The following is an 18599-nucleotide window of genomic DNA, read 5'->3' on the forward strand; positions in this document are numbered from 1 at the left end:
AACATAAAATTCCAAACACTTCTAAACAAAAACATGTCTACATTCACTAGTCCCTACAAACTTATTGTCAGGCTTTGACTGTGGCTTGTATATACAGAGCTTCCCTACATGTTGCCAATGTAAAGAACAGCGTCCTTGTGTATCACCACCTGCAAGATGTGTAGCATCCTTCTGCCACTCCTGTAAAATGACTCCTTTTTCTATTTTGGTTTTCATTGCTTTTTTCCTATCATCTACTTGCTTAATGAAATCCTTCTCTACTTTTGTAAGAATGCAGGTTACACTATTCTCATGCGCATAACCAGTTCCAAATGTTAGTGTTGGTTTAAAGAAACCTCCCACTATGTCTCTATTGTTAGCTTTAGCAATACTACTCAAATGCTGGTTAATAGGCACAAAAGAAAACACAAGGTCAAACTGTGAATGAAAATATTGTGTATACTCTTGATTCTATATTCGGGTTAATATAAGACTACAACTAATGCCGTAAGTCAAAGGTAGACTATGATAAGTGATTCCTTCCTGCACTGATGAAAGGATCTGTGTACACACGTAGCAATCACACAGATCCATAGTTTCAGTGTATTCACACAGTAACTTGTAGTATACATTTGAAGACAAATCTCCCTTTGAGTCGTCAAGATGAAGCAATCTCTTATCATCATACAAGGGAGCTTGTTTTGCATGCGACTCCTCATGCACTGGTGTAATCGTGCTCTCAACTTTGTCTTTCACAGACACACTCAAACCAACAATCAATAAAAATGCTCACAATCACACACACTATTACCAAACCTATACATACATACTTACACTTACTCCATTTACCTTGATCCGGATTCGTGACTTGTCTAGAATCAGACCAAAAAAACAAATTCAAAAAGAACAAAATAAAATCAAAAATGTAAAATGGCTCTTAAAATGTTCTCTCTTTTGTTTCTCTTAACATTAGCAAAGCAAAAACAAAATAAAAAATACTTCAAAGTCTTTTGCAATAATTTACAACAGTTCTCGATCTTTCAAAAATTCATTGTTTTTTTTCTTGCAAATGTTCCAAGTCTGCACTAAAAGTTCAAATGCGTCTAGTAATATACCATCTGGTGATCACTGCTTAGCCTTTCCAGCATGTGATGTCTCAGCTCATGGAGCTGCCATGAAATTTCAAAGTTCAGTTCAAGAGCAATTTCAAGTTCCAAAATATTCAGCTGAATTCAAATTGTCAAGGCAAAAGGTAGTGAATTCCTTCTCCCATTCACTAGCAGCAAAGTATGCCTATTCAGGTGCCGAGTACCTATGACTTGGCACTCTTTTTCTTTTTGATTTCTTTGCTTTTTCAATTTTCACTGTCACTTTGATCCGATTCTCCAGCTACTTTAGCTACAGTTGGAAGCACATCTGTTATTAGATCTGGACTTTTTGCGGCCACTGGTCTCCTCTCACAATTCTCATTTCAGGCACAACTGAATTTTCAATGTTCACTGAGTTGGCAGGAGCCAACTGACTCTGACTTGACCCTCACCTTTGATTGCTTCTGATGCACTCAGATTTTCACCTGCTTGTGAAGGCTCGGTGACACCCACTTATCCAGTCCTCACAGTTTGGCTAACCTGGACTCTTTCACTCACCGATTCTAACCCTAGAGGAACAGGCACTGTATTTTCAAGAGGACTTGGAACTTTGCGTGCAGGAACCCAATTCAGAAGACCGACACACTTTACAGCTGTTGTAGTCATCATGATAACCTGGAATGGCCCTTTCCAGTGCTATTCTAAACATGACTTTCTTAAATGTTTCTTCACCAGAACCCAACTACCTGGACACAAGTTGTGTTACTGCTCTTGTGCTGGCTGAACAGTTGCTTCTTCAACCTGGCAAGACAAAGAGCAAACCACATCAGCTAGTCCTTTGAAATAATCCATCACTAAGTAATCTAAAATGTTTATAAGTGCATTTGCAAGCACAGCTGGCAGCGTCATAGCACGACCCATGAGTATCTCGTGGTAGGACAGTCCTGTCTTCCTGTCGGGTGGCAATGTATCCAGCCATGTCGACGTTGTAGATGCACACACTCTAGCCAGTCTAGACTTTAGAGTTCCATTAATTTGCTCAAACAATCCAGATGCTTCTGGTCTGTAACTGCAGTGCAATATGATGCCCCACACAATCATTTTATGATTTAATTATTAAAATTAGATCCTCGGTCTGATTCCAAAGAAGCTGTAAATCCACACCTAGGTATCAACTCCCTTAAAAGCAGGTTCGCAACGGTTAGACTATTATTCGTGCAGGTTCAGTAAGCTTCTACCCAGTGTGAAAAGACACACACCACTACCAACACATATTCAATCCATTGCACACAGGCATCTCAATGAAATCAAGTCACATTTGGTTGCAAGGCCCTCCTGATCTACCTATGTGGCTCAATTCAGCCACAGTGCATTTCACTACCTTTATTTGTTGACATGTTATACATCTATGACACACAGCTTCTGCAAACAATCTGAATCTGGGATTGTACCATGTTTGTCTGATAGTGCTAATCATGACATCTCTGCCAATGTGTGCTTGCCCATGGTAGTTCCTTTCCATTGATGATAACAAACTATTTTGCAACACTGCTTTCCCTTCACTGGAAACCCAAACATCATCTTCATCTCTGTGTTCACAGCCTGCTCTTCTCCAAACTTTGTGTTCCTATTCATTCACCTCTTCTTGCATTCTCTTAACCTCTTCCCAGGTATCAATTGCTGTCATCAGTCATCAAGAAACTTTGATTTGTCTCACTGGTGCTACTTCCATTGCTCCAGTCCTCATTAAAGATGTGCCATGAAGGCACAGTATCTGGCCACTTAAGTAGCATTGGCATTGCCTAAGGAGAAATAATCACTTGACTTTTGGTGTACTGCACATTTCACAACTGTGATTTTCATAGGTAACTGTATTGCTTTCAACAACTGATAGACTTTGTCGCCATTTCAGATAATTGGATCCAGAAGAGGCCATAAAACATCGCTGGGACCATAACTGTCCGAAGTCATGAACGACACCAAAGATATATTGACTATGAAACACAGCATGCTTTAGTAAAAGCCACCAGTTCAGCTACTTGGGCGCAAAAGACCCCTTGAAGCCATGAAGCTTCTATCACTCCTGAGATTGTGCAAACTGCATAACCAGCTCTCAGAGTTCCATAATTGTTTCTTAAACAGGAGCCATCAAACAACATGCTGTAGTAATTATCGTCTAAGGGAATATCTTGAATATCAGGTCTTGGTTTGTAGCACAGTTCATTCACATCGAAACAGTCATGCTCCACTTTATCTTGATCATTAACATTTTCAACGTTACTGGGCATAAGCATTGCAGGATTCAACACTGTGCATCGCTTAATGTTCACATTTGGTGATCCAAGAATTTACTGCTCATATCAGGTCAAACGGGCATTAGTTTAATGTTGCAGCTTAGTTCAGATCAAAAGGACCTCTACAGAGTGGGGCACATATACATTCAGAGGATGATCCATAACAATGCTTTCACACTGGGTGATACTGACACCTACGGCTATGACTGATTTTAAACAGCCGGGCAAAGCAGCAGCTATGGGATCCAGTCTAGCAGAAAAATAAACCACTGGTCTGTTGAAAGCTCTGTGTAACTGCCTTATAATAGAAAGTGCACAACCATCATGTTCACAATGAAACAAAGAAAAACAGTTATTGTAATTAGGCATTCCCAGAGCTGGGGCTCAGCACAGGATTTCTCTCAGCTCGGTAGAAGGCTTTCCTGCATGTGTCATCATATGGTTCTTCTTTGTGTGTCAATTTCAACAATGCCTTGGACAACAATGAAAAATTAGGGATCCACTGGCGGCCGTAGCTGATCATTCCCAGAAACATTCTGACTTCTCTTTGTGTTACAGGTGGATTTATTTGCATGATTGCTGAAATTCTTTCTTGGGACACCTTTGTTGCACCTTTCTGTATACGATGACCTAAGTATTTCACTTCTGTCTGACAATACTTTAATTTTGTGGGGGACACTTTATAGCCATTCACACCAAGGTAGTCTAAAAGGCAATGGTATCTCTACTACAGGCTTCAGGTGTGTTTGATGCAACAGTCAGATCATCTATGGACTGAACTAAGACTGAATGAAATGTATGTTCATGGATTCTAAATTATTTTTCAAGATCTGATTACAAATGGATGGTTACTCTGTATACCCCTGTGGAGTACAATGCCAGGAATATACATGGCTTCCGATTTTAAATGCAAACAAAAGTTGGCTGTCCTCATGGAGCAGAATGGAAAGGAATACCTGACACAAGTCAATTACAGAGAACCAATCTGCTTCACAAGGAATCTAGAACAAAATCACTGTGGAATTCAGTACCACTGGGCAACAGGGAACGACAATCTCGTTCACCTTTCTCAAGTCCTGGACTATGTAGTATTTTCCATTGGGCTTCCGCAGTCATTAAATAGGGGAATTACACAGACTTCCCATGATCTCTTTCAGAACACCTTGCTAAAAAAAAAATCTCACTTACAGGTGTAATTCCAGCAATTACTTCTGGAGCCGTAATATAGGGTGGTATCCTTGGAAACACTGCATTTGGTTTTACTGTGATTTTAACTGACTCAACCCCTCTGATGAGTCTAAAATCTTTCCTTGAAAAATCCCAAACTCTCATCATAACTGTCTCTTTTAACTCTTCGGGCAAATCCTTAATTGTCATCAATGGGAACAATGAAATAAGAGGTTACATTTCAGCAATTTTGCTGGAGGTTTCATCATCACTATTTGTCTGAATTGCTATTCCACTGTGGCCGCAACTAATAGAACAATTTAATTTACGCAATAGGTCACGTCCTAATAAGCTTACAGGACTTGAATCGCAAACTACTAATTGGTGCAAATCCTCAAATGACCCTATTTTAACTGTGATATGCTCTGTAATTGGGTTGGGTAACTGTTGATTTGCTAATTCTACAATCTGCACTTTTCTTCCTGACAAGGGCACATTTGGCACTTCTGCAGTTCTACCAGTGGAAGGTGTTGTTTCATTGTCTACCAGGAATGAAACATCATGTCCCAGAAAGTTGCCATTTACATAAGGACCACGCTGATCCACCTCTAAGGATGCAGCCAGTATACATTCTTCCGCATCTGAACTGTCACTGTTATATGTTTTGGGGACTTCATCATCATTGAAATCAGTTAAATGGTATTGTGTGATTAACTGATTCACATTTGCATTTTCTTTCTGATTCATGTTTTGCTGAAAAACCATCACTTGCTGCTGTTATCATTATTTTTATTATTAATGGAATTTATAATGCGCACAGCTACCTCAAAAGGTTTTGCAAAGTGTACAGAATGGCGGGATAGGAGACTCTTACATCTTCAGGCCTTTACGAAAATCAAGCAGACATGAGCAAGCTCTGAAGTGCTCTGGGAGAGAATTCCATTATTTCGGGCCCAAATATAAAAAAGAGCACCCTTTCATGCTTGAGCAGCGAAAGCTAGGTATCATGCAAAGAGGCCTGCAAGAAGATCTCAAAGGTCGCGAAGGATAATAAGCAGCCATCAATTTTTGAATATAGTGGGGGCCAAGACCAGCTTTGGCTTTTAACATGTAGCATGAGGCTTTAAAGATGATATGTTTGGGGATAGGAAACCAATGCAGCTCATGAAATAAGTGAGACAGAAGTAAACTTCGGCAAATGGAAAAGTAGTTTGGCGGCCACATTCAGTATCAATTGCAGACAGCACATGGATGTCTTGTCTAAGCCCAGGTACAGAACATTACCATAGTCTAGACAAGCATATATATACCGAGAGAGAGAGAACTCTCTTTCTCTCTCTCTCTCTCTGTATATATATATATATATATATATATATATATATATATATATATATATATATATATATATATACATACATATATCTCACTTTGTTTTATACCTGTGTAGTTTTCCTGAGGGCAGCGATTGGCCCCCAGGAAAACCACACACACACATATATATATATATATATATATATATTAATCCACAACTGGTGGGACAATACCCACCAAACGGCTGCACCAATTCCTTCACCGACTCATGAGGACAAGGACGAATCAATATTCAAAGGTGAATTTCATCAGCTTTATTCCATGTAATTATACCATAGTCTCCTACAAAGAATGTCAACGCGTTTCGGCAAACGCCTTCTACTGGACAAACTTAGCCGATAAAACGGCATCCTATATACATAGTTTAAAAGCCATCATTTGTTTCCATTCCATGCTGGTGCAAACTAATAGTGCGGCCATCTTTTAACATGCAGTCGGCTAAAGTAAACCTTCATATTAGTAGCATAATGCTGCCTTCACAATAATTTGCATATATTATTTTATGCTGACATGGACACTAATAGAGCTTGTAACAATTAAAGGTACAAATCAATCATCATAATAGTTACAGACAATGAAATAAAGATAGAAGCCATTAATCACCAATCAAGATGGCTCAACTGCATTATGTAAAAGCCCCAAATAGTATATCATGATTAGCTCAATGATATATCATAATTAGCTCAAATATATTATTCAACATTGTCAACAGATATTTTATCAACTATTTTTGATCAACTATTTTTAAATAATTAACTCTCATTATTAATCAAATTAGAAAATAGATAAAATCACTATTATTTTCTAAAATTGAGATTAGAAATAAAGTGTCACATGCTATAAATATTTGTAAATAGTCTAGATATATTACTGAATTGAGCAAAGGGTTTTTGGTCTGGAGCCTTCTTGCACAGGTGACATCATATACTGTGACTCATACAGGAGAGCCTTTTATCATTCAAGTCTTAGAATTTAGAATTTACAATTACCATTCAAAGTGCCTAGTGTCCCGAACATGCAATGAAATTTTAAGCGCAATATACCAATTCTTCATGCTTTGTTCAAATTTCTAATATATGCATGTACAAGGAAGAGGGCCGCTGAATAAAGTGCAAAGTGCAAAAAATCAAAAGCACATCTATATAGGTAATGTGAACGTCACATGTTAAAAACAATGATGGCAAATTTGCTTCCCTTAATATCATATAGGTATAGGAAGAAAAATCAAAATCAAAAATCAACATATACTTTTCTGTATTTCTTAAGGCAGCATAAAGAAAAATTCAAATCACCACTCATTCATAGCAAATGCAGATATTATACTGTCTACAAAATCCAATAGATGCTCACTGTTTCACCAATAAATATCATATTCCACTGTGATCAAATTCTGATTAAAATTCAATTCCTATAATATTTCATAAATGAACATGTAATTCAGCATTAAGGTTGTGACCCCAAGGAGACTCAGATCCAAGTAATAAAATCATCTTGGATTCCATTTGTCTAAGTTCTAATGTTCTGTCACCCGCCCTAGGATTACTTTGAATAAATTTGATTCCATAGAATATTAAAGTGCTACAATTGCCATTATGTGTATCCCAGAAATGTTTAGCCAAAGGATACGTTCTATCTTGATTTTTGATGGCTCTAAAATGTTGTAGAAATCTGATCTTCAACTTATGGATGGTACTACCGATATATTTTTTTTGACATCCACATTTAACAACATAGACCACATATTCAGTTTCACATGTAATCCGATCCTTAATCTCACAATGGCGTCCATCAAATGTTTGATAATTTTGGATATTCTGTGCATATTTACATGCCTTACAGTGGCCACATTTCCAGAACCCCAGACTTTTTTTGCTCAACCAAGATGTATTGTCTTTCATAGAGAATAAACTTCGAGTCAGATGGTCTCCTAATGAGCAAGCCTTACAATAGGTTATGGAAGGATGTTGGCCAATGATATCCCTGATATTTGGATCATTCTGTAGAATATGCCAATTATTTTGTAAGATGTTTTTCAATGAACCATGTTGTCGATTGAATTCTAAAAATATTCTAGAAGGAGACTGTTTGGTCTCATTGTTTATGGGTGTGTTCTTAAAAAGTAACTCATCCCTGCTTTTGTCTTTGACTCTGTTCTGTGCATCAACCAAGATTTTAAAAGGATATCCTCTACTTAAAAATCTTTCTGTCATTGTCAGGATTTCCATATCATACCTACTCTCATCAGAACATATTCTGTGAGCCCACAGATATTGGCTATAGGGTATGCTCCATTTTAATGTCGTGGGATGTTCACTATTAGCATTCAGAATAGAATTGCACGCTCTGGGTTTGCGATAAATGGTGGTCTCTAGTCGATCATTTTTCGCTTCCAGTAAAACATCTAAGAATTCAATGGTATCTCTACTGAAAGTAGTTTCTAAATGAATGTTAAACTCATTTTCATTGAGTACACTTATATAGTCCAATAATGATTGATCAGAACCATCCCAGATGGTAAAAAGATCATCAATATATCGCACCCACAATACCACTTTGTCCATGTAAATGTTGTTAACCTCAGACCAAGCCACCTCTTTTTTCCACCGACCCATATATAAATTAGCATACGTGGGAGCAAAGGAAGCACCCATAGCCGTCCCCTGTTTTTGCAAAAAACATTCATTGTCAAACATGAGCAGGTTATGGGTCAAACAAAATTGTAGCATGGACAAAAGCATTTCTGTATGTTCAAAGAACTCAATGGGCCGTGTTCTTAAAAGGTATCTGCAACCTTGTATCCCATATTGATGCTTAATGGAGGTATAGAGAGAAGCCACGTCCATAGTGACCATTAGATAATCTTTATGCCAAGGAATGTTGTGTATCTTGGCCAGGAAATCATTAATATCACATAAATATGAGGGTAATTCAGTAACAGAGGTGCACAGAAACAGGTCCAAATATCTTGAAGTATTTTCCAACAGAGACTGGTTCATACTGACAATTGGTCTACCCGGGGGATGTAATTTATTCTTATGAATTTTGGGCAAAAAATAGATGCATGGAATTTTTGGATATTCTATTTTAAGATATAGATATTCATCATAGTCAATAAGATATTTGATGTGCCATGCTCTGAGCATCTCATGATAGATTTGTTGATATTGAACCATGGGATTAATCTGTAACTTATTATAGTGATCAGTATTGGTCAGTTGTCGATAGGCTTCTTTGATGTACTCTTGTGTATCCATAATAACAATGTTTCTGCTTTTTTATCAGAGGGCTTAATGATAATAGACGTGTTGGATCTCAATTTATTCAGATCTTTCCAAACTTGTTGGGTAAAATTTGATCTACTCATGCTTTTAGATGGAGATTTCATACGGAATTTGTCAATGTCCCGAATCACCAACTCATGAAATGTATCGATTAAATTTCCACTGGGTAATTGAGGATTGAATTTGCTCGGAAGTTTCAAACGACTGGTACTATGTTGATCAGTAATAAAGCCCATCTCATTCAACATCATAATGTTCGTATTGGTATCCTCATTGGTCGAATGTCCATGCATGTTGCCCTCTTTTGCTAAATCATTGATGGCAATCAATTCAGTGCTATCCACAATGTTGAATCCTGAAGAAGGAACCATGCTACTCCCTCTCTGGGAGATAGAGGTTTTATCCTTGTTGGAAAAATGTTTGATCAGTCGTAATTTGTGAACAAATTTATATAGTTCAATACGTCTACTGACATAATCCCATTGAACATGAGGACAAAAACGAAGTCCCAAATCAAGAATGCGTGATTGATTATTAGAATGGTTTTGGAAATGTTGACAATAGTACTGGGGTGGTGCAGATTGGTCAGAGGATGAGTACTAGATTTTATTCCTTGTGTTTGTTGCCTCTTCCTCTTCCCCCACCTCGTCTTCCGCCTCCTCGGCCGCGTCTTCGATTTAGGCCAGAGGGTGGCATAGCCATCTGCATAATTCGCATTTCCCCCTGAAAATCCAATTTATTATGTGGTGCCTCATCTGCAGAGGAGCCTACCTTCGAACTATCATCTGTGGAGGTCTGATGTATAACAGCCTCTGCTCCACTCTTTGGCACATCTTTTGTTTTTAAAATGTCGTACTTGCGTGTGAACGTATAAATTCTTCCATGTTCATAGTCTAATTTATCTCTATTGAATTTATGTGCCTTGCGTGATTTGATTTCCTCTTCCTTAATTTTAATTTTTAATTTGTTCTTCCATTTTAGCTAACTGATTAGAAACATCTTGTTGATTAGCTATTTTCTCTAATTCTTTAGTCAATTGTTCAATCTTATTAATCTGTTCATCCATTCGTCTTTTCGCTTGGATAATCAAAGTTCAAATAAGTTTGAGTGAACATTCAGCTGTTTGTATATATATATATATATATATATATATATATCAAAACAAATCCCTTTCAGGATTAGAGTGCTGCATAAATTATGCAAAAAAGAATAGAGAACTCTGGGTAGTTCCCAAGTTTAGGTGGAGAGCAGCTCTAGAGTGCCGTTGGTGTTGCAGGGTGCTCCTTACTAGAGCTGCTCTTCACCTAAACTTGGGAACTACCCAGAGTTCTCTATTCTTTTTTGCATAATTTATGAGGCACTCCAACCCTGAAAGGGATTTGTTTTGACTTATACTGGGTGCTCCCTTGTGTCTGGACAAAGCTAAACCTCTCTGATGAGCTCTAATGAGAGCGAAACACGTGTCAGGGGTTGCTTTTACTCATTCAGCTTGGATGGTATTTTACTAGTCCAAAGCTGTAATACTGTGCCTGGAGTGGTAAATGGCTTTTGTCATTTTACAGCTCGGCAAGGTTGACACTGTGTCAAACCTATGCTTAAAGACTTTGCTGTAAAAATGGCAAAAGACTTTGTCACTATCTAGCTCGGCGTGGATAGCACTGTGCTGATCCACTGCTTAAAAACTTTGCTAGATAAACAGACATTTGAGGTGAGCAAATCTAGAGTGTCGCTGGTGTTGCAGGGTGCTCCTTAATATATATATATATATATATACTGTATATGTGTATATATAAAAAATTATATTTATATACATATAGAGAGAGAGAGAGAGAAAGAGAGACTCTCTCTTTATATATGTATATAAAAAGAGGGGTATCTCTATAAGAGATATATTACCTAGTGGCGGTCACCACCAAGTAGTTATAGTTAGGACCTAATTTCTATATAAAAAGCGTTTTTTTACCTGCCTATATCTTTGGTGCCGCTTGATGAATCTTCAGGAAACTTTCCCAAAACATTGCCAGTCCTATCAGTTGCAGCCTGGAAAGTTTCGGGGTGATCCATTTGGGGGGGACGAGAAAAAAGGGGGGTCCCAAAAAATGTTCTCCCATTACTTTTTCCAAAGGGATTTTGAAGAGCAATAGCGCGAAAACTACTGGACGGAATTACACCAATTTGGCAGGAACTTAGGTCCTGGTCCAGAAAGAGTGCTTTTTTTAGTTTTGGTATAATTCTGTTCAGTAGTTTTTGAGAAATGAAGGGAAAAACAAATTTGTATATCTAAAGTATTCATGACCTCTGCCGATCTGGTGCAGAGATCTGATTGGCTGATAACACTTCAACAACAGAAGTCGTTGAAGTGTTTTCAGCCATCTTTGGACTTGGGGAAGCCGAATCCAAAAGAAAAAAAAAAAAGTGGCCAGTGTACGAACAACCAGACCCTGCGACTCCGCCAAAACGTTTAAAAAATAACAAGCGCAGTCTCCCACACTTCGTTAGCCAAATGACTCCGGGTGGGCTTATTTTTTTTGTATGTGGGGGGCTTGTGGCCTCCCCGCTGTTCTGGGGACTGCCACCCCCCCAGGGCTTTCATGCCCCCTCCCGCTGCCCCGAGGACCAACACCTACCCAGGGCACTGAGCTAATAATATGCAGGGGGTCCTGGGGCCACCACCCATGTGGCAACACTGTACTTGAAGTAGGGACCACAACCCACTGGGGCACATCTTCAAATAAAGAAAGGGGGTCCTGGCCGCACAGACCACCACCTCCCAAGATACGTTCACTTTAGAAGGGGGCCGCCACCCACCCGGGGATAGATGTTTGCTGTGGCTTGACTGCAGCACTGCAGCCAAGCCACAGCAAACACTCTGCTGTTTGACAGCGGGACCTTTAAAGCAGGTCCCACTGTCAAGTAGCAGAGCTTGCATCTCTGTACCCCCATCAGCAAGCACAGAGTTGCTGTCAAAGCAGCTCCGTGCTTGCTAAGGCAATGGCACTGCGGGGAAGCAGTGCCAGGTAGCCCATAAAGGGCATTTTATTTTTATAAAAAAATATAAAATAAATAATTGCAGTGCCAGATAGCCCGTAAGGGCTTTTAATTACAATTTTAAAAAATGTTAAATTTATCTTCATATATATATACACACATATACATTTTGACAAATGCCCTAAAATTTACATGCTAGTATGGGGATCCCCAAATTCAGAGATTTGCAAATAACTACTGCTTCTAAACTCCATATCTTGTGCCCATTTTGGAAATATATAGGTTTCCTTGATACCTATTTTTCACTCTTTATTTTTTACCAAATGAATAGCTGTATGTATGTATATATATATATATATATATATATATATATATGTGAAGGCATAATTTTTTTTTTTTAAACACAACCCCATAGCTCAGCTTTGGGGTTGCGAGTCTAGCTGGACTCATTTCCCCCTTTTTTTTCATAAAAAATTAGTTTATTTAAAATAATAAATACATTTTTTATTTTAAATCGAACACAAATATCCCATTCTGAGTATGAGATATTAAAGCCTTAAAAAACTTTAAAAACTTTATCTGTTTCCCTCTCACTTTCTTTTTCTCTTTCACTCTTTCAATCAATTTCTCCCACTCAGACACTTCCACACCCACTCACATACCCACAGACACTCGCACACCCACTCACAGACCCACGCACATTCTGACACACCCAGTAAAACACTGATGTAAGCACTCTAACACCCAGACAGACAATCTGACAGTCACTCTCACCCCCATCTGCACCCTCTCACACCTATTCTCACACACAGAGATGCCGCGGCCAACTCCCACTACACATAGCCAAAGCGCTGTGCACATCATGGTTTTGGGTGGCTAGGGTATGTTGGCTGCAGGGTCTGACTGTAGTCCAGGTCGTGCGGGCAACCTCCCCTGCGCACAGGTGAAGGATGTGCATGATGCAAGGTTGGGTGCTTATAAGGGGTTGGCATGTGCCAGGCCCTGTGGCCAATTGCCGCCGTGCATGGCCGAAGGCGGTGATTGCATTAACGTATAGTAATTAAAATTACTATATGTTATAAAAACCTATAGAAATTCACTGAAAAAAACTTTTCATGAATGTTATAGTTAGAAACAGTATTTTTTTAAAACATAGAAATTCACTTAAAAAAGAAATTCACCAAAAGAAATTCACCAGTTATAGTTAGAATTACCTCATGTAAATATAACTCATGCCCTAAGGTAACTATAACTCACGCCCTGCTCAGTTTTTTCATCAAAAATGTTACTGCAAATATTACATTGATATTATCAATGATGTTATAAAAGATGGCATGATTGCCATAGTTTATGGGGTATTAGCAGTGCATGACGAGGGTGTGAGTTATAGTTACCTTAACTATAACTGGTGAATTTCTATGGTTTGGTACGTTTAATATGTAAGCCTAACTATAACGTCCCTGTAACATTTGTTTTTTTAACTAAAAAAAAAAATTATATATATATGTCACCAAAAACACACGACTTATTGAGGCTCATTCATGGCGGTCTTGATATGGGATCGGGAATCCCATTAATATATTCCAAAGTTTTCTCATCCAGTCAGATAGAAAATCAAGACTCAAAAGGGCAGTTGCAAAATGTATTTCAGAAAACGAAATGATATTCCTCCCAATGCGTTTCAGCCGTAGCCTTGTTCATGGATATATATATTTCTCAGGCAGCAATAAAAATGTCAGTATACCTGATTATGTTCCTACTAGAGAAAGGGTCAACAGTAGCCCTCATGCAATGACTACCATTGACCCTTCTGTCATCCATTCCTGTCACTGGCACTAGGCCTAGGCACACCAGTGGGTTAGCTGTTTGTGACGGGTCGGACCGATCCGACCCGCACACCAGGGCGACCGGTGCTGCCGCTGCCTGGGAAGACCCGGAAGTGACCCCGAGGTCAACGCTTCCCATTGGTTCCGACCTCTATCCGCGGGACCCCGGAAACTTAAATGGAGAGGTCCCGGAGATTGAGGGCGGGCGGATGATCGAGGAGCAAGTGTTTCAGGAGACACCAGGAGAACATATTCAGGAGCTCGTGAGGACCCAGAGGAAAGGAAGATCCGAAGGAGCATCGAGAATCCCCGAGGTCGGAGCCCGAGTGGAAAGAAGAACCAGCACGGTCCCAACCTGGGACGAAGACCGCCGGCCCCGGGAAGCAAATCCCTAGGACCCGCCACGCTTCAGGAGAAGCGTGGCCAAGCCAGGTACGGGGCTGGGGACGGGTAGGGTTAGGGAGGAAGGAAGGGTGGAGGTATATAAAGGGAAAGCACGGGCGGGAGGTATAAGGAAAGAGGTGGGAGGTCAAGGAAGGAGGAGCACTGTGAGGGGAACAAAAGAGTCCATTAGGGAGAAAACAGGAAGAAGAGATCGGCTGAAGGGTAAAGGGAAGAATACCCAATGGTATAGAAGACCGTTCCAGAATCTAACGAGAAAAGAAAGAGAAAAGAATGTAAAGAAAGAAAAAAACAGCCAAAACCAAAGTTAAGCGGACAGGTCTGAGTAAGACAGAGGACAGAAAGAAAGAAAAGGGCAGAACCTCAGGGAAAGGAAGAAAGAGAGAAAGGAACAAGTAAAAAGAAAGAAAAGAAAAGAGGAATACAGAAGAAGGGAAAGGAAAGAGCCGAAAATTGGGACTAAGAGAGAGAGAGAGAGAGAGAGAGAGAGAGAGAGAGAGAGAGAGAGAGAGAAGAAAGGGGAAAAAAGTAATTGTACTTAAACACTTACCGGGCCTATCTTTTTTCTTTCCCCACATGCTTCCCAAGAGGCCTATGGAGAAAACAGAAAGAAGAAGACGAGATTAATCCAGCAAGACGGGAAGAGACGTCTACCACGAACTTACTCACCATAAAATGCTCTATAACAGTGGTTCCCAACCTGTGGGCCGGGGACCCTTGGGGGTCCGCGAAGCCTCCTCAGGGGGTCCGCGGCTGCTTAAAAAAGTTAATAATATTAGGTCCCAGCTATCAGTAATGACTCCTTGGGGGTTCCTGTGTTCCAATAATGACTCAGTGGGGGTCCCCGGACTCCAGTATTGATAAAATGGGTGTCCACAGAAGTCAAAAGGTTGGGAACCACTGCTCTAGAAACCAAAATAAATCTCACATACCTATAGACTCAATCAGTCTTGTGTGCTTGATCTCGGTCAGCTTACGACAAAGTGGTGTCAGAAGTGGGATTTCGGGAGGACTCTTAAGATGGAGGACAAACCCACCATGGCGGACATTATAGCACAATTAGCGGAGGGACAACACCTCCAGTTAATGTGGGAAAGACAGATGAAGGAAGCAAAAGGAGAACGCGAGGCCCTACAGACAGCCTTGAAGAGCCAGGCCACAATCATGGCTAATAATTAGTCCATGAAACCGCCCTAGGAAAATTCACTGACACAATAGCTTACACTAAGGTGCATCCCAATGTACCAAGCAGCGTCTTACAAAAATACCAGGACCAAGAAGATCCCGACTCCTTTTTTCTGAATTTCGAGAGTGGCAAGCACTGCTAGTTGGCCAGAGGACAAGTGGGGGCAATACATCGCCCCTTTAGTAACGGGGCATCTCCAAGCAACTTACCAAGCAATCATTCCTAGTGGTACTCTCCCCTATAAAGAAATAAAAAAGACCATCCTAGAAAGAATAGAGCTTGACAGTGAGGGCTACCGGTCCAAATTTTGCTATACGAAGTGGCAACCCCAGGAAAACCCTCGTACCCTCTACTACCGGGTACAACATGCTGCTGGTCGATGGTTACATCCCACCGAAACAACCCGAGAAGAGATGTTTGATGTAATCGTCTTGGAACAATTTTTAGACGCCCTACCAAATACAACCCGTAATTGGGTTCGCCAACACCCAGGGTTGACCAATGACACAGCCATTGACATTGCTTGCGCTTTCCACATGAGTCCACACTTTAGAGCTACCTCCAGCCGATCCTCAGTCCCTTCCCCTGTGCGCCCCACAATAGGAAGAGGAGCAGCTCCAAGATCTCTGGGAACGCAGGATCCAGAGAGGATACGGATACCCCATCCTTCCCCAACCACTTTCCCTGCTTCGGGTCCTCAGTGTTATCATTGCTCGGAGTGGGGTCACATAGCCCGATATTGCCCCAAGAAAAAGGACATGGAAGAACCAATGGAGATAGGTGTTGCAAAGGGAAGGGTTTTCTGGGCCGGGGAATCCAAACCTACATACACCCTCCCTATCCTTCTCAATGGCATGGAAAGGGTGGCCCTGGTTGACTCAGGATGCAGCCAGAGCGTCATTCGACAGGAATTGATTGAACCCAGACAAGGGCTACCCCAGGCCCAAGTCCTAATAGCTTGTGTCCACGGGGATCAGAGATATTATCCAGTGGCAGTAATTAACCTCCAGTGGAGAGGAGAAAAAGAAACCCTCAAGGTGGGTGTGCTACCCCACTTGGAGGAGGACATTATCATTGGAACCGACTATGCGGCCTTTTCCCTTTTGTTGACAAAAGCAGGACAAGTACAAACTATGAAAATGTGGTGGAAGGAGGTCCCCTATGACGCCGGGGAAGAGGCCAGTCGGATTCCTAGAGAACGTCTAAGCAAGCGACAGAAAAGGATACAGCGGCGCCAATATGCGGAAAAAGCCTACGAACCTACCAAAATGAATCCAGGAGCCGCAGGCAAAGTGGATACGGTGGCCGGGGATTTCAGACAGAGTCAGAGAGACAATACCTCCTTAAAGAACGCATGGCAGCAGGCCTTGAATCACGAGGAAAACGGGGTAGGTCCTAAATTCCTCGTTCAGAACCAACTCCTATATAGGCGTCCTCAGGCTAACGATGAAAGGCCAAAACAACTGTTAGTTCCCAGTAGTCACAGACACCAGGTTTTGCATCTTGCTCATGGAGACCAAGGGGAAGGGCATCTAGGTAGGGAGAAGACCGAGGAAGCCATCCTCAGGCGATTCTATTGGCCCAGGGTTTTCGGGGATATCCGTAGACATTGTTCGAATTGCCCAAAATGTCAATTATGTAATCCTGCTACACACCCACCTGCTCCCTTACAGCCGTTACCAATCATTGAAACTCCTTTTTCCCGCGTGAGTATGGATATCATTGGTCCTCTCAACCCATCCAGTAAAGGTCAACAGTATGTCTTGGTATTGGTGGATTACGCCACCCGGTATCCAGAGGGTATTCCCCTCCCCAGCATGCATACTAAAGTAATCGCACAAGCCATGATTGAGTTTTTTGCAAGGGTAAGGTTTCCAAAGGAGATCTTAACCGACCAAGGCACACCATTTATGACCAGACTCATGGCTGAAGTAAGCAAGACCTTAGGTATCAAGCAGATCAGAACATCAGTATATCATCCACAAACAGACGGTCTCGTGGAAAGATGTAATTGGACTATTAAGTCCCTACTAAGAGCATTACCGAAGATGGTAGGGATTGGAAAAGAAATTACCCCTGGTATTGTATGCAATACACACACATGTTCAGTCTTCCCTAGGGCATAGTCCCTTTGAATTGTTGTTTGGGCGACCCCCTCTAACCCTTCTCGAAATGTTAGCTGAACAATGGGAAGAGTCCGACTATGAGATTAAAGACCTTCTCACATATACCAAGGAGTTGAGGGAGAACCTACACTCCGTGTGGGAGAAGGCCCACACTTCCTTACGCAACTCCCAAGAGAAGCAAAAAAAGGGGTATGACACCAGGAGTGTGCTCCGTAGTTTAAAAGTAGGGGATAAGGCATTGGTACTCCTTCCCAGCAGTGAAAACAAACTATTGGCTCAGTGGCAGGGACCATACGAAGTACTTGAACAAATCAACCCCACTACATACAAACTGGCTCTTCCCCACGGCCACGGTAGGGAACAAATATATCACATAAATATCTTTAAAAAATGGCAGGAACCCGTTAATGTTTAAACAATCCGATACATCACCAATAACAGTACTGAGGACATCCCATACCCAGCCCTCTCCTTACCACTCTGTCAGGAGGAGTCTAGACCTAAAACCAATAAAACCCTCCCAGATACACAGCTTATGTCCCTATTACAAGTTACTGATGCATATCGGGATGTGTTTTCCAAACAGCCCGGACATACCCAGTTAGCTGAACATATGATTCGAACTAAAAATGAATCTATATCGAGACAAAGACCCTATCGTATCCCAAAAAAATCCCTAATACAAGAGGTACAAACCATGTTGAAAGCAGGAATCATAGAACCCTCCAACAGCCGATGGTGTTCTCCGGTAGTACTGGTCCCAAAACCAGATGGGAGTACTCGGTTTTGCGTAGATTATAGGCTGGTCAATGAATTGACTTATTTTGACGCTTACCCCATGCCCCGTATTGATGAACTTCTGGAAAAATTAGGACAAGCCAGGTTTATGTC

General features: G+C 40.9%; 1 long non-coding RNA gene across 1 annotated transcript in view; it reads right to left on the reverse strand.

The window, feature by feature from the left end:
- Positions 1-18599, reverse strand: part of LOC138280749 (uncharacterized) — a 67091-nt gene that overhangs the window by 21164 nt on the left and 27328 nt on the right. Inside the window, exon 3 of the long non-coding RNA XR_011200883.1 lies at positions 14947-14988. This is a non-coding gene — a long non-coding RNA (uncharacterized lncRNA). The remainder of the gene's footprint in view (positions 1-14946; positions 14989-18599) is intronic.

Source organism: Pleurodeles waltl, chromosome 1_1 (genome assembly GCF_031143425.1).
Source record: "Pleurodeles waltl isolate 20211129_DDA chromosome 1_1, aPleWal1.hap1.20221129, whole genome shotgun sequence".
In the NCBI taxonomy this organism is placed as follows: Eukaryota; Metazoa; Chordata; class Amphibia; order Caudata; family Salamandridae; genus Pleurodeles; species Pleurodeles waltl.